This window comes from Phodopus roborovskii, unplaced genomic scaffold (assembly GCF_943737965.1).
Source record: "Phodopus roborovskii unplaced genomic scaffold, PHOROB, whole genome shotgun sequence".
In the NCBI taxonomy this organism is placed as follows: Eukaryota; Metazoa; Chordata; class Mammalia; order Rodentia; family Cricetidae; genus Phodopus; species Phodopus roborovskii.
The window spans coordinates 8,565,729-8,581,054 of record NW_026126636.1 but is presented as its reverse complement, the minus strand read 5'-3'; the positions used below and the strand labels follow the sequence as shown (position 1 = coordinate 8,581,054).

Sequence of the window (15,326 nt, the reverse complement as noted above, 5' to 3'; positions counted from 1 at the left end):
ACATCCAAGCATGAACTATATAATCCCATTTTTACGAACACAGATACAACCAAAAAAGAAGGGGGGGGGGGAAGAGGAGGAAAAGGGAAAGGAAAAGGAAAGATCGGGAGCAGAAATCAGAACCCTGAGTTTGGATCCCAGACATATACATTCCTGTGAGTTTGGGGGTAAACTATACAGAGAGAGGGATACAAAGGTGTTAATGATTTGGTGCTGGGGATGGAATCAAGGGCTTCATACACCCTAGGCAAGCACTCTACCCCTGAGCCACGCCCCCAGCCCCTCACTGGGGGATTCTAGGCAGGGGCTCTACCCCTGAGCCACACCCCCAGCCCCTCACTGGGGGATTCTAGGCAGGGGCTCTACCACCGAGCCACACCCCAGCCCCTCACTGGGGGATTCTAGGCAGGGGCTCTACCACTGAGCCACACCCCAGCCCTTCACTGGGGGATTCTAGGCAGGGGCTCTACCACTGAGCCACACCTCCAACCTTTGATTTTTTTTTTTTTTTTTTTTTTAGTTTTAGCTCAGTTTCACTTGCTCAGATTAAGTTGTAAACTCTCCATGTTCCTGTCTCCCCCTCATTATAGCTGTATGCCATCATGCTTATTAAAAATAAAAAAAAAAAGTTGTTTTTCTTTCATTAGTTTAGACTATCACGGACATGCATCACAACAACTAGTAACTTAGAAGTGGAGTTTTAACCCTCTATTGGCTGGTCTGGGATCAAGGACTCAGGGAAAATCGCCCTGTCTTCTATGCCAAACCCAGCAGAATTCCAGAGCCTTCAGGAATGTGGGCGGGGTCCTACACCTTGGTGTCTTATCTTTCAACCCAGCACTCAGGAGGCAGAGGTGAGTGGATCTGAGTTCCAGGACAGCCAGGGCTACACAGTGAATCTGAACGCCACTTGAGAGCTTATCCCGGGTTTTGCCTGCCAATAAAGTGGGCAGGATAGAACCAAGCTCAATTCTGCCCCTCCTCCTCGGGAAACTGAGGGCTTACACCAGGGCAGCCGAGGAAGAGAGTCCCCCAGCCTTACTCAGCTGTTTACAGAAGAGCCAGAAGCAGAAACTCCGGGAGGAAAGAACTGTGAGAGTAATGTCCACTCGGACCCGAAGGCGTCTGCTCTGCAGACGCCCCTTCCCCGCCCCAGTTAAAACTAGCCCCGCCCCCAGACATGGCTGCACAGGCCTCTTATCGTCGCAGCTCCCCAAGTGCAAGCAGGGGCAACAAGGCCAGTGGGGGAAGACCGTGAAGACTGGCGTTTGAGTCCTCAACACCCAAATCAGAAACGGCCTGACTGTGTGCACCTGGGACCCCATCAGAAACGGCCTGACTGTGTGCACCTGGGTCCCCATCAGAAACGGCCTGACTGTGTGCACCTGGGTCCCCAGAGCTGGGGGTCAAAGACAGGCAGATCCCACCAGTGGAATGGCAGGCTTCCAGTTCACTGAGAGACCCCGTCTTTGGGGTTTTTGTTTTATGTGGGGGAGGGTTCAAAACAGGATTTCTCTGTGTAGCCCTGGCTGTCCTGGAACTCACTCTGTACACCAACCTGGCCTCGAACTCACAGAGATCCACCTGCCTGTGCCTCTCAGGTGCCCGGACTAAAAGTGTGCCACCACCACTGCCTGGCCCAGAGAGACCCTGTGTTCAAGGACTACGGAGGCAGAGAGTGATAAAGGTAAGCGCCTGGTATCTTCCTGCACAAGCATGTACGGATGCTTGTTCTCTCTCTCTCACTCTCTCTCTCTCTGAATTAAAGAATTTCAGTCCAACCTGGGCTACAGCAAAGACAAGAGATAAAAAACATGAGACCTCCGATCCCTTGCTGTGTGACCCAGAGCAAGTCACTTCACCTCTCTGTTTTCTCAGACATAACAGAAGGATAATTATACTGGCCTCATAACGCTAGTGGGAGTCACACTATAACCTCTCCTCAGAAGGAATTCAGCTGTCATGGACACAGAGACAGCGGCAAGTGGGTGGCAGAAAAGATGATTTGCCAGGTGCCTCAGGTGAGTAGGAAGATGGGGATGGCGTTTGTGGCGACCTGAGCAGATAAACGCAATGGAGGTGCCTGGGTAAACATGTTCCTGTCTCCCTCCCTCCCTCCCTCCCTCCCTCCCTTCCTTCATTCAATGGACATTTCCTGAATCTAATTCTAGGAAAGACCCCCCCCCCAGAGTCTGCGACCCAGACATAAATAAGGAACATTCCCAGTGGGTTGATGGGAAGAACAGACACTGAGGCTGGCCCCTCATCTCTGAGAGTCGCTGTCCCTTGGGGCTTCTGTTAAAAAGTGCCTTAGGTCCCTCTCTCCCGACGCCAGGCCTGACCTCTCTGCTGCTTCGGGCATGTGTGGGTATCTTCACCTTTGTAACCCCAGGGCCAGCCCAAGCCCTGATTCTCCAGGGGTCCTCAAGTTTGTCCCTCCCTTTCCTTTTTTTTTTTTTTTTTTTTTTTTTTTTTTTTGAGACGAGGTTTCTCTGTAGCTTTGGAGCCTGGACCTCACTCTGTAGACCAGGCTGACCTTGAACTCATAAAGATCCTCCTGCCTCTGCCTCCTGAGTGCTGGGATCAAAGGCGTGTGCCTCCACCACCCTGCTCCTCCCTTCTCTTTTTTAATGAACAACAAAAATACAATATAAAGTTTCAGAGGCTGAAGACATGGCTCAGCAATTAGAGCACTGGCTGCTCTTCCAGAGGACCCCAGGTTCATTCCCAGCACCCACGTGGCAGCTCACAAGCATGTATAACTAGTTCCTGGGGTCCAGTGTCTAACTCTGGCCTCTAAGGGCACCTGACATACTTGGTGCACAGATATACATGCAGGCAAAATATACACATAAAATAAAAATAAGTGAATCTAAGCCAGGCATGGTGGCACACGCCTTTAATCCCAGCACTCGGGAGGCAGAGGCAGGCGGATCTCTGTGAGTTCAAGGTCAGCCTGGTCTACAGAGTAAGGTCCAGGACACCCAGGACTAGGGTGTAGCTTGGTAGAATACTTGCCTAGCATACATGAAGCTCTGAATTGTTTTCCCAGAACCACCTATACCAACTTGGTGGCACATGCCTGTAATCCCGAACTTGGGAAGCAGGAAGAAGGAGGGCCAGAAGTTCGAGGTTGGCTCAGTTGGTAGAGTGCTTGCCCTGCATACTTAGGGTCCTGGGTTGGATCCCTGGCACCATGTAAAGTGAGTGTGGTGGTGCACACTTGTAAATGTCAGTACAAGGTAAAGGCAGAAAGGTCAGGTGTTCAAGGTCCATCCTTGGCTACTTAGAGAGTTTGAGGCAAGCCTAGGCTACATGACAGCCAGTGTCAAAACAAAGCTGTGGCCCTCAGTGAGGACTGGATAGAGAAACACCGGGGAGCACCTCAGTGATGAGGAGGGGACAAACTCAGCACACAGACTGGGAGCAGACTCTGGGGCTAAGATGAATGGTGTGAAGAACACGGGAATGCACAGGCCCCAAAAGTTACTCTAATTCTGGCTACTCTGAGTCTCCAGCAGCGAGGAGGCAACTGGTTCGCCAATGTCCCTTGTGGCACCGACAGGCGTGGTCCCCCAGAAAGTAAGCGCCCTCGCTCCTGTCTGGCATTCCCCTCCACCAGGACAGTGGTCCCTCACACAGGACAGCCAGGGGCAACAGCAGACTATGTGCTTTCTAGGTGCAGAGAGAGGTGTGGCCGTGAACAAGACGGAGTGCTTGCCCTCGGAGCTTCTAGCGGAGGGAGAGATGCCGCCGTAAGAAAACACACACCAAAGGGAACCAGGCAGGCAGGGGTGGGTTATGGGTGGTACTTTAGATCATTTGAACAGCCGCCCAAAGAACCGAGGAGTCAGAGCTTTCCTGGCACAGTTCACAGGTGCAAAGGCCCTGAGGTAGAAGATGCGTGTAAAGAACGGCAAGAAAGTAAGCGGCAGGCCTGGAGAGATGGCTCAGGGGTTAAGAGCGCTGGCTGCTCTCCCAAAGGACCCAGGTTCAATTCCCAGCACCACATGGCAGCTCACAACTGTCTACAACTCAGGTTCCAGGGGGCCTAGCGCCCTCACACAGACCTACATGTAGGCAAAACACCAACGTACATAATATATATATATATATATATATATATATGTATGTATATATATATTAAATATATATATTAAAAAGAGAGAAAGAAAGCGGCTTGATCTTTGGGAACTACCGTGAAAGAAGTGAAATTCAAATAGACAACTCCTGTAGGGCTTTCAGGCCAAGGGAGATGGCATTCTTCCTTTTGTGTGGGAAAAGGGCCCATGTAACCTAGGTTAGCCCTGAACTTGCTTTGTAGCCCAGGCTGGCCTTGAACCCTTGATCCTCCGGTCTCTACATTTTTAGTGTTGATATTACTGTTATGTCCCACAATGCTTGGCTTTCCTTTTTTTTGTTGTTGTTGTTGTTGCTGTTGCACGTGGTGGTTGTGTGTTCTTGTATGTGCATACATGGAGCAGTGTGCAAGCATGCATGCATGTGTAGGTGAGTGCACGTGGATGCTGGAAGTTGAGGTTGGGTGCCCCCTCAATCCCTCTCCACCTTACTGTCTTTCTTTGATGGTTATCTTGGGCGAGGGTAGGACTGACTGACGGGGCAGGGGTTACACTCAAGTGCTGAACCATGCATGCGTGTGGACGCCAGAAGGCAACTCCCGAAGCTGGAGTTCCAGGAACTGAACACAGGTCATTAGGCTTGCACGGCAAGCCTCTTTCTGTCCCCTCTGCCTTATATTTGGAGGCAGGTCTCTCACTGAACCTGGAGCTGGCCGATTCAACTGGACGAGTTGCCTGCCTCTGTCTCTCCAGCCCTGAGAGAGGCATGTACCCCACAGCCATCTTCTTATGTGGGGCCTGGGGACCTGAACTCAGGCCTTCATACTTCACACAACCAGCCATTTACCCACTGGACGATCTGTGAGGAACTTTCCTCTGTGTGAGGAAACGGCGGCTCCCACCCTCACCCTGAGGCTCCTCTGCCTTCAGAACTGGGGTCCTTGCCTCTTTGCTGTAAACTGTATGGGGAGTCTGATCCATATCCCCCACAGCCCCCAAACCTTTGATAAACCAAGTTCTTAGTAGGGCTTTATCAAGGACCCACCTCCCCAGACCAGGGACTCACGAACCCCCACCCCCGCACCCCGAAGCAGGAAGGGGGCTGAGTTATCTCAGGCCTGACCACCGGAGTAGCCTTTTAGGAAACTATGAAGTAATAGCAATTGCTAGAGGGGATCCGAACTCCACCTCCATCCCCTGGCAGGCCTCCATTTGTGGGCAACTGTCACTGTGGGCTCTCACCAATGGCCAAAAGATGGGGTCTGGACCCAGGGAAGGAACGTCCTGAGAGGCCTACACTGGGGCTCCCTTCTTCTGGGTACCACATCCTAGCCCTCCCTCACCAGCCCCTGAACCAGTCCTTCAGGGCAGCCCCTGGATCATGTGGTCTGGACCCCCTCAAACCCTCCTACAGCGTAAGTCTGAATCCCTTCATGGCTATGTGAATGACGCCTCCTTCATCCTCCTGTCCAGTGACCTTGACCTTCCTGCAGCTGGTGGGACATTCTATACTGCCTGCCACGCCATGCCTGCCCCCAGGGCGCCTCCCTGACAAGGCCTCCCGAAGTCTCCTTCCGTGGTGCCTGATGTGTTTCATATGTCTGGTCACAGTCCCCCAAACCTGGACCACAGCTGGTAGACGCCATGAGCCACCTGGAGACATACCCAGAGGGGTTTCCTAGGCACAGTGTAGGTATAACATCTGAATCCTGGGGTATTTATGCCTATGTGGCTTTGGTATCTTTTCAGTGTGTGTGTGTGTGTGTGTGTGTGTGTGTGTGTGTGTGTGTGTGTGTGTGTGACTTGGCTTGAATAGCCTTTCCAGCATTTCTCAACCTGTAGGTCTCGACCCCTTTGTGGGTTGAACAAACCTTTCACAGGGGTGCCCCGAGACCATCAGAAAACACAGATATTTACATTACCATTGATAACAGCAAAATTAATAAAGTAGCAATGAAAATAATTTCATGGTTGGGGGTCACCAGAACATGAGGAACTGTATTAAAGGGTCACAGCGTTAGGATAACCTCTGCCTGACCCCCCCATGAGGTCCCCCACATGCCATCAGGGTCCCCTCAGGGCTGGTCTGTGGGCACAGGTGGACTCTGTAACTGTCTTTCCTTTCCCCCAGGATCTAGGAGGAGGCCTGGCTTATGCAGGCACTCGGGATGTACGCAACAAGCAAATACACCTTAGAAGCATTTGTTCGGACTTCAGCATCTTCCCATTTTCATTTCAATGGGATGGGGTGAGGACGAAGCTAGGCTGGGTGATCTGTGTCCTGTAACTCGGTGTGCCCCTTTTGGCTTCACCGTGTGGTTCCTGAACTGACCAGTGTGCCCGCACAGGCAGAATTTTCGCCGTGTCTCAGCATTTGTCTTTAGACAAGCATGTGGGAAACCCTCCGTGGGATGAGCATCCTGGTACTTTGGCATTTGTCTTGTCTCACTTGCCTGAGCAGACACCTTGGCGTCATAGCCTTGCACATGGGCTAAAGCTCGTTCCCAAATCCTGTGTGTTCACTTTAGGGTCTCTGTAGACAGACGCAGGCGTCTGTGTGTGGACTGGCTGCCTTAGCACGTACACGCATGCTTAGGACTTACTCATTTTCTCAGACTCTCTGACACAGCACACCACTACCCCGTCCCTGGGCCCGCGGCTACATGTGTTTGTTGTATTGGTTTCCGGTTTCTTTGTTTGTTTGCTAGTTTATTTATTTTTGAGACCCGGTCTCATGTAGTCCTGACTGACTTTGAACTCTCTAGGTAGCCAAGGATGACCTTGATCTCTTGATTCTTGTATCTCTACTTCCAGAGTGCTGGAACGAGAGGTCTGAGCCACTGAGCCTGTTTTTCGTGGTACTGGGGATCAAACACAGGGCCTTGTGTGTGTGTGGTAGACAAGCACTCTGTTGACTGAAGTACATCCCAAGCCTGTCATGTGTCTGTGTTCTAGAATCTAGGGCTCTCCTTTTCAGGGCCCATACCTACATCTGCATGTGTATTCGGGCGTGCATCCAAAACTTCTGTGGTCCCTCTAATTTGGATAGTGTGTGTGTGTGTGTGTGTGTTACAGGCATGTGTAACCAGTGTGTCTTTCTTCCTCCAGCTGCTGCCGTCTTCCCAGTGTGGATGAAGTGTCTTCTCTCTATCGTGCTCACACACACCCGTGCTCATATGCACTGTGTAGGATGGGGAGGGGCCCCGGTGTCAGCAAGCTCCTGTGTCACAAGGTTAATTTCTCTGCAGCCAGGCAGGCTGGGCCCTGAGGGGAGTGGTGGGGGAGGGGCTGGTCCCCACAGCCCCTCTGATAAATATGTATTTGGGGCTGCTGTGCTCAAAGGTCATGGAGGGGGGAGGAGGGGAGTGGTCTGCACTGTGCTGGGCTACTGGATCCTCGCCGAGCCCAGTATGGCTTGTATGACCTCCCTATAGAGGGATGAGGAGATTTAGGAAGATGCCCCTTCATCCTAGTCTGCCCCACCCCACCCATGGGCTTTACCCAGAGGGAGATAGTTGTGGACACAGGTATTCAAACTGTGAAGCAGGAAAACATATAAATCCACCACCCACCTCCAGACATCCAGACGGAGACAAGCAGATGCACAAAGACAGCCTCATGGACCACCAAATGCATCAAGGGTTGAGGGTATGGAGCCAGGCTCCTTCTTTCCCCCAACCCTAACCTTCACACCAATGCAATCCATGTAGATGTCTATACCATACATAAACATTTATACAAGCACACATGGTGTACAGTGAGAAATGTCCCTGCACACTCAATACACACAGACACAAAGGTTCCCCGGCTGCAACCTAAAATGTCCCTGAGCACTTTGCAGGTGGGCTAGGCATACCCAAGGATGCATATCAAGAGAGCCGAAGACATCAAGTTCTGTGTAGGCAGACACACATGACAACCGCAGGCAGGCAGGTGTGTGAACGGACACCCATGTGCACAGACAAGCACCCTGGCACATACAAAGACCTCAAGACACCTATGTCTGTCAGGAGGCAGAAGGCATGGTGGAGCCAGGTCAGAGAACCCACCCCGCGGCACCAGAGCCTGCTCTGGCCCTTTCCCCACTGAGGTGAGGGAGGCTGCCTGGTCTCTAGTCTCTGCCCACCACCCCCAGGCAAGCTTCAGCCAGATGCGCCATCATTTGTCCAGCCCTGAGTCACATCAATTGTAGAGCCTCCCCTCCTCGCTGACCAGCCATCTCGGCCATCAGCGGCCTCGGCCATTAGCTGGTTCCTGCTTTTGGCCTGCATTTATTGAATCTCCCTTACCTGGCAGAACCATCCGGACCACTGGAGCCCTTTCGGGGTCTGCCTGACTCTCTCCTCGAGGGAGTCCGATGTACCCTGTTGTGTGACCCTCGGCCCCTGCCTCAGGGCGACCCCCCTCCTTAGCACACTGTTCAGGCTGTCATTCTTCAATGACCGCTAGCCACAGTGATTCTGGCGTGTTTGAGTGTGTGTGTGTGTGTGTGTGCGTGCGCGCGTGTGTGAATCAGCTTAGAGGTGTGTGTGTATGGGTGGTGGCTGCTGTGTTTTAAGTCAAAAGGAGTGTGTGTGTGTGTGTGTGTGTGTGTGAGAGAGAGAGAGAGAGAGAGAGAGAGAGAGAGAGAGGAGGTTAGGGTGTCAGCAGTTGTAAGTTAAGTCAAAGGGTGCATGAGTGTATGTGTGGTTTTGCATATGGCAAGTAGAATGGAAGGAGCTACACTCCACGTGTTCACGTATGCATGTGTGTGTATGTGCATGCCTGTGTGTGTGTGCACACTCGTGCTTTAGTTGCAGGAGTGGTCTGGTACGTCATTCTGTGCTTGACGCGGGGACAGTGAGGGCCTCTCAGTCTCAGGCATGGAGGGGCAGTGCACGGTAGATGCTGGCTTCCTGAGGGTTATGGACAAGTGTCCCTCAGACTCTGTCGCCTGTGTTTGTGAAAGTGACAGATGCTGCCTCCCAGGCCTCACTGCGGCGGTGGCAGCAGCGGCCAGCGGCGGATTAAGACCATGAATGCCACATGAGTCCACACCCAGGGTGGGGGAGGGTCCCTGGCCTGCTCCCAATGCTTTAGCATGTGTGGGCCACAGCCCTGCTTGTTACAGGATCCTGGGGTAAAGCCCTCACCCCCACCCCCGCCCTTGTTCATTTCTGGAAGGGACGTTCTGAACTGACACCAGGATGGCTGCTCTTGTTGGTGTACAGGTACTCAGGAGCAGCTCATGTTCACACATGACAGTCCCTGAGTTACAAGAACATTGTGAGCTGCATGCGTGCACGTGTGTGTGTGTGTGTGGTTGCTCACGACACTCCACTACCAGTCAGATTAAACTTCTCAGAGCATCTTTTAGGCATCCACAGAAGAGGCTTTGCCGCACGAGACCAAACTCAGGTCCCAAGAACAAACCTCCAACGTGAGATGCCTCCTCCCTCCCTCCCTCCCTCACACGGTCATCCTGATGCCCTGACACACTTTCCCTTCCGGATACATAAGCAATCCTCAACGCTCCCCCTGCGCCTCCCCCCAGGCCCCATCTCCGAGTTGGAGCCCATTTGTCCTCTTCCTTTCTTGTGCTCACAGCCAGGCACCACACTGGAACCTCGCCTGTTTGAATCCAGGTCCAAAAGAGTCAGTAGTTGGTGCCTAGCCATTATTTTCAGGTCAAAACTGATCAAGCTGCTATGCTAATTACCTTGGGGACTCACTAGGCTTTATTCACACACCGACTTTTGCCACTCAACAAATACCTATTGAATGCAAAGCCTTTCATTTTTGGGGTGGTGGGGCCCTCCAGCCCCCAGAATGTGTCAGAGCTGGGGAAGCTGTCTGGTGAAGACAGGTGAAGGGATGTATATTTGCTTCCCAATACCATCACTCGCCCTGGGCTCACAAGGAGGCAGGAGCAGAGGACCCAGGAGCTGCTCCGTACACCATCTGACCAAGCAGGTTCAACCCACTCATTGTCCAGCCTTCCTCTCATGATGGAAAGCCAGACCCGGACCTTCGAAGCCCTCACAGAGTCATGTACAGCATCCATCCACCTGACAGGTCCTTGGAGACAGGTCTGTGGTCTCCTGGGGCAGGGAGGAAGGGGAGGGGGCCCAAGTCTGGTGGTGAGGACAGCTGAGGAGGACTGGGAGAGACTTCGAAGGACAAAGCTCACCACCAGGGGCCAAGAACCCTTGACTCTGGCCCCAGTTTGGGGGCTTATGGAGTAAGCTAATAATGTGAACGTCCCAATCTCCATCTGTAAACGAGGTTACCTGCCGGGTCTCCTGTGGGGGTGGGGGTGGGGACCCACTGTTGTTATTACTACTAATATTATTATATGGGGAAGAAACCAAAGCAAAAAGCAGTAAGTGGTACACTTAGAAGATGGAACAGGGCCACTTAAGGAATCCCTCACACCCGCCATCGCTTCTAACAGGTCTCCGATTCTCCCTATCCGGGTTTCCCAGCCAGTTCTAGCCTGATAAATCCTGGAAATTAACCAGCACATGCTGGAGAGGAAACCCGACCCTTGGCACCGATCACCACCCAGCCAGCTCTTGGTATGGATATCTGTCATTCGTTTCAACGGGTCATGCCTCCGCCCCCACACCCCATTATCACTGTGCACCAAGGCTACAAAAAGCCCTACCCAATGGGGTGCAAAGGGCACAACCTCCGGCCTGATTGTTGTTTTCATGGGTGAAGGGGCTTCACCCTGTGAGCCCTGAATGTAAGGAGGGAGTGTCTGCGAACCAGGTGGGAGGTAGACCCGAGTGGCCACTGAAAAATGTCTGGCCAACGCCATAAGGTCTAGGGGATGTAGGCTAACCACCTCTCCTGCACACACAACCTAGGTACAGGAGTGTACACAAAAGCAAGTGTGCGTAAGCACACTCAGCCTTTCCCACCGCAGTACATCGAACACTCTAGTTTCCCTACGAAGATGGACATACAGTGAGGCTACCACGCTCCCCAAGGACAGCTCTCCACCTGCAAGAGGGATGGTGGACAGCATCCTGAAAACCAGGGGTGTAGATGTCTCCAACATGCGTGCATGGAAGAGCCTCTGTCCAGCATCACCTACACATCAGGAAGTAGACCCAATCTCATTCCAAACAACTAGAGAAGCTGTCTGAGATCCTGAGCCTTTCCTTCCTTTCAGGCACCTCCCCCTGCCAGTCCCCACACATGAGAATACTTTGTTACTACCGCGGGGCCAAAGAAGGTCTGGGGGGGGGCAGCTGTGGGAGGGTAGATCTTTTTTTGTTTGTTTGTTTTGTTTCCCTGAACCCAGGGTACGGGATGCTGTGTGAGCAAGATATCCCTCCACACTCCACCTAGACCTTGCCTCACAAACCTGCCCAACCCTTTTATTCAGGACACACAGGGACCCCCAACAGCAACAATCGCAACAATAACAACAGCTCTGGGAGAAAGGGCACTGTCACACACGCCACTGGAACAGACACAGGCCACGTTCAGACCTAGTAACCGCACACTCAGGCTTTACTCCAAGGTGTCTCCTGGCCACCGCTCACACTACACTTAAAACATGGCCCTTCACACTCACGGACACTTCCACACATGAGCCAGAGAGGGCCTCCCGCATGCACGTTATAACGGATCGTACAAAAACAGCAAGGTTCAGAGGGACGGGTCCGAATACACGGCGCACTCCCTCTCGTGTGTGGGAACACCCACAATGGGGGCACTAGGCTCCCAGACCCCACTAAAAACACACGTCAGGGCTCTGTACTTTCACCTTCTCTCACTGCTGGGGTTCCAGAGCCCTACACAGTTAGCCCGTCCCGAACACCTCTCTTCCTTACCACGAAGGCCTCGTCCACACGCACGCTGCCGCCATGGCCTGGTTCTGTACACACCAGGCCCCCACCAAGCAATGACAAATTCACCTGTCGGGATGGTAACAGTCTACAACTGTAGAGTTAGGGAGCTGATCGGACCCTTCTCTGGATCTAAGATTTACTGGTTCTATCGAGTTCTACAGGCCAAGGATAGAGGGAGAAAGTGGGGAGTGGTCAGCAGGCCGGAGCCTTTCTCTTGGGATCTTTTACCTGAGACTCCAAAGCTCTGAGGACCGGCTCAGGTAGAGGCCCCTTTTCCTTTCCATGTCAGTTTCCTGTCTGTCCACACCCTTTCCAGCGATGAGACCTCACTTAGGGTCTCCCCTCCCCCTCCCCATGCCCCAATGAACCTTCAAAGACACTTTTCCAGAGGCCAGAAGGAAATAGGTGGTGGCCCCAGGGCCCCGGCTAGACAAACTGGCAGGCGGATCTGTGAGAATTGGCCACGGAGGTTAGGCTCTGGTGGGAAGTTCCGGGATCTTTGCCTCTGCACGGAGCCCCTCTCCCTGGCACCCTGTTGGATGCTGAGGCTGCAAAAGTGATGAATAAATGAGAGTGAGGGAGGGGGAGAGGGGCAGGGAGGGGAGAATGAAATAAAGGGGGAAAGAGAGATAAAGAAAGGGAAGCTGGTAAGGAGAATGGAGAAAGAAGAGGAAGACAGCCTGGGGGGCGAGGGAAGGCCGTCAGCGCAGAGAGGAAGAGAAGAACTAGAGAGAAGGGATAAAGGGAGAAAAGAAGGCAGGAGAGGACGAAAGGGGACAGAAAGGGGACGGCAACAAGGAGCAGCCCAAGGGGTTCCCCCAAGTTACAGACTTTGTCCAGAGAGCTGAGGGGTGCGCTGCATCTCCCTAACGTCACTCTGGGGCCCTGGCTCCGCTTTCCACCTCTCTTCACGCCTGAGAGGCGCCACCGCCTCTCCGCGTCCCATCCCGGCTGCTTCCACCCTCCCTGCTGGCCGAGGCACCCCGTTCCTTTCTCTCACGCCCCCATTCCCACCCCGGCCTCTTCTGGTCCCCAGCGCCCTTACCTCTCCCCCCCATGCACCCAGCTTGCTTCGGAGCTCCAGACAGCACCACCAACCATCACCTCACTAAACCGGCCCCCACACCCCCAGGAAGGAGGGGGAGAGGAGAGAAAAAAGCAGGCGAACCGCCACCAGCCCTGAACCCTCTCGCCTCATTTTCTCCACAGTCACCCCTTCCTCAAATGCTGGGTTAGAACCGGGGTCCCACCCAGCCCTGGGAGCCTCTCCGAAGCTCCGCGGCCAGCCAGGAGCGGATGGCACCTCGCCTGGCGTCTCCAAGCTCACTCCTTTTTGTGTTCGGTGGCCCCAGCAAGCGATGCGTTTTGTTTTCTGCACCTTTTTATTGGTGTGATTTCCCCCCCTTTTTTTCTTTTCTTTATTTTTTGGCCTGGGGGACGGCGACGATGGAGCGCCTGCTGCCTGCCTCTTTCGCCAGCTCCGGGGCTGTCTCCGGCTCTTTCTCTACTCTGCGCTCGCTCCTCGCCTCCCTCTTTTTTCTTCTGTCTCGGCTCTCGCTCATCCTTCCTTTCAGCTCCGTCCTCCGCCAGCTGCCTTCCCTCGCCCCTTTCCCCCTCCACGCCTCCTCTTTCCTTATCCTTTCTTTTTGCCTTCTCTCCTTTATTTTTTTTTCCCTCTTCACCTCTCAGTCCCCATTTTTTCCCATCTCACCCCCCCCCCCCATCTATCTCTCCTTTGGCTCCTTCACCGCCACCAACAGCAAGCCGATCCCCCGCACACACTCTCGCCCCCAAATAATAAAAATACCCAGCCAGGGGGCAAAGCCTGGGTGCGGGCTCCGAGAGGGAAGCGAGAGGGCCGGGGCCCGCAGCAGCACGGGCAGCCGGAGCGCGGTGCGGAGCGAGCGGCGCCCGCCCGGCTCCCGCCCGGAGAGCTCTCTGCAATAGGCCGAGCCGGCTGCATTAAGCTTCTTGCAATCAATAAAGCGCGGGTCAGATTATGCAAAGCGCAGATATTAATATGCAAAGTTTTAAAGATTTTTAAATGGAAGGGCGAGCGCGGCGCGGGCGGGCGGGCAGGGGCTGCGAGGGGAGAGGGAGGAAGGGAGGGCGGGCGGGCGGGCGCGCAGGCGAGCTGGGGAGAGGAGGAGGCTGCCCGCCGCCCGCCCGCCCGGCTGCGCCGCGCCGCCTTGCCTTACCGCTGCTCCCATCGGTAGGCGCCGCTGTCTTCGCCATGCGCGTCAGCTGCACGGCTCCGAGGGGATGGCCGAGGAGGAGCCGCCGCCGCCAACGCTACCCCCGCTCCCGCTCCCGCTCCCGCGCCCGCTCGCTGCCTGCTGCTGGCGCTGCTCTGGCCGCTGCTCCTCGCCTGAGCTGCCGGCGCGAGCCCAGGCGCGCGCCATCCCCGGCTCCCACCTTGTCCCCATGGCAACCCCGGGCCCAAGGATGCTCAGAGAGAGAGCGCGAGCCAGAGAGCGAGGGGGGGAGAGAGGGAGAGGGAGAGGGCGGGGAGCGCAGGGGACACGGAGGCAGGGAGAGGCCCGAGACCCACAGAGACACAGAGACACAGAGACGGCTGAGAGATACGCAGAGAGATAAGCAGAGATCGAGACACGGAGCTGGGAGAGGAATGAGGAGTAAAGGGGGACCCGGCACAAGGGGAAGCCCTGAGACACAGAGACACACAGAGATATCAGAGACGAGAGGAGATGCAGAGACACTGGGAAAGGAAGTGAACAGAAAGGCACTCAAAGACAGGGTGAGGGAGGCCCTCGGGCCCAGAGACTCACAGAGACATCCAGAGACACACAGAGACAGGAAGAGAGATACTCAGTGATAGAGACACTGAAAAAAAAAACAAATAGACATCGGAAGACAGAAGAGGAGAGCCAGAGTGGAGGGCTCAAACACAAGAAGAGGCCCTAAAGTCAGAGGTGCAGAGAGAACCCAGAAACAAAGAGCGGCGGGAGAAGAGAGACGGGGTGTAGTGCAAGGGGCAGAGACAGGTCCAGAGACACACAGAAACATCCAGACCCACGGATGAGGGGCTGGAGGGACAGAGGCACCAAGAGCCGCAGAGACACCAGAGACAAAGAGATAAGGAAAAGGGGGGTCCGTGCAAGGGAGGGATGAGAGACAGGAGTCAGCACAAAAAACAGAGCCCGCAGAGGCAGGACACACGGACTGAACAGCAGGGGAGACCCCCCCAAAACAGACAGAGACACAGAGAGAGGCCAGAGGCAGAGAGACACCGGGTGGAGAGAGCCAGGCCCCAGGGAGCAGAGATGGGAGCTGATAAAGGCAGGACCCCCGGAGAGACCCCGACAGAGACCAGAAGCTAAGGGACAGGGAGAATGGCCCAAGTGTGAAAAGGGTCAAGACTCGAGTGATTAGTGGAAAGGAG

General features: G+C 54.3%; 1 protein-coding gene across 1 annotated transcript in view; it reads right to left on the bottom strand.

Annotated features, from left to right (window-relative positions):
- Window positions 1–14,360, bottom strand: part of Pou2f2 (POU class 2 homeobox 2) — an 83,307-nt gene extending 68,947 nt beyond the window's left edge. Inside the window, exon 1 of the mRNA XM_051207490.1 lies at window positions 14,122–14,360. The gene's annotated coding sequence lies outside the window, so the exon portion shown is untranslated. The remainder of the gene's footprint in view (window positions 1–14,121) is intronic.
- Window positions 14,361–15,326: the final 966 nt, after the last annotated feature.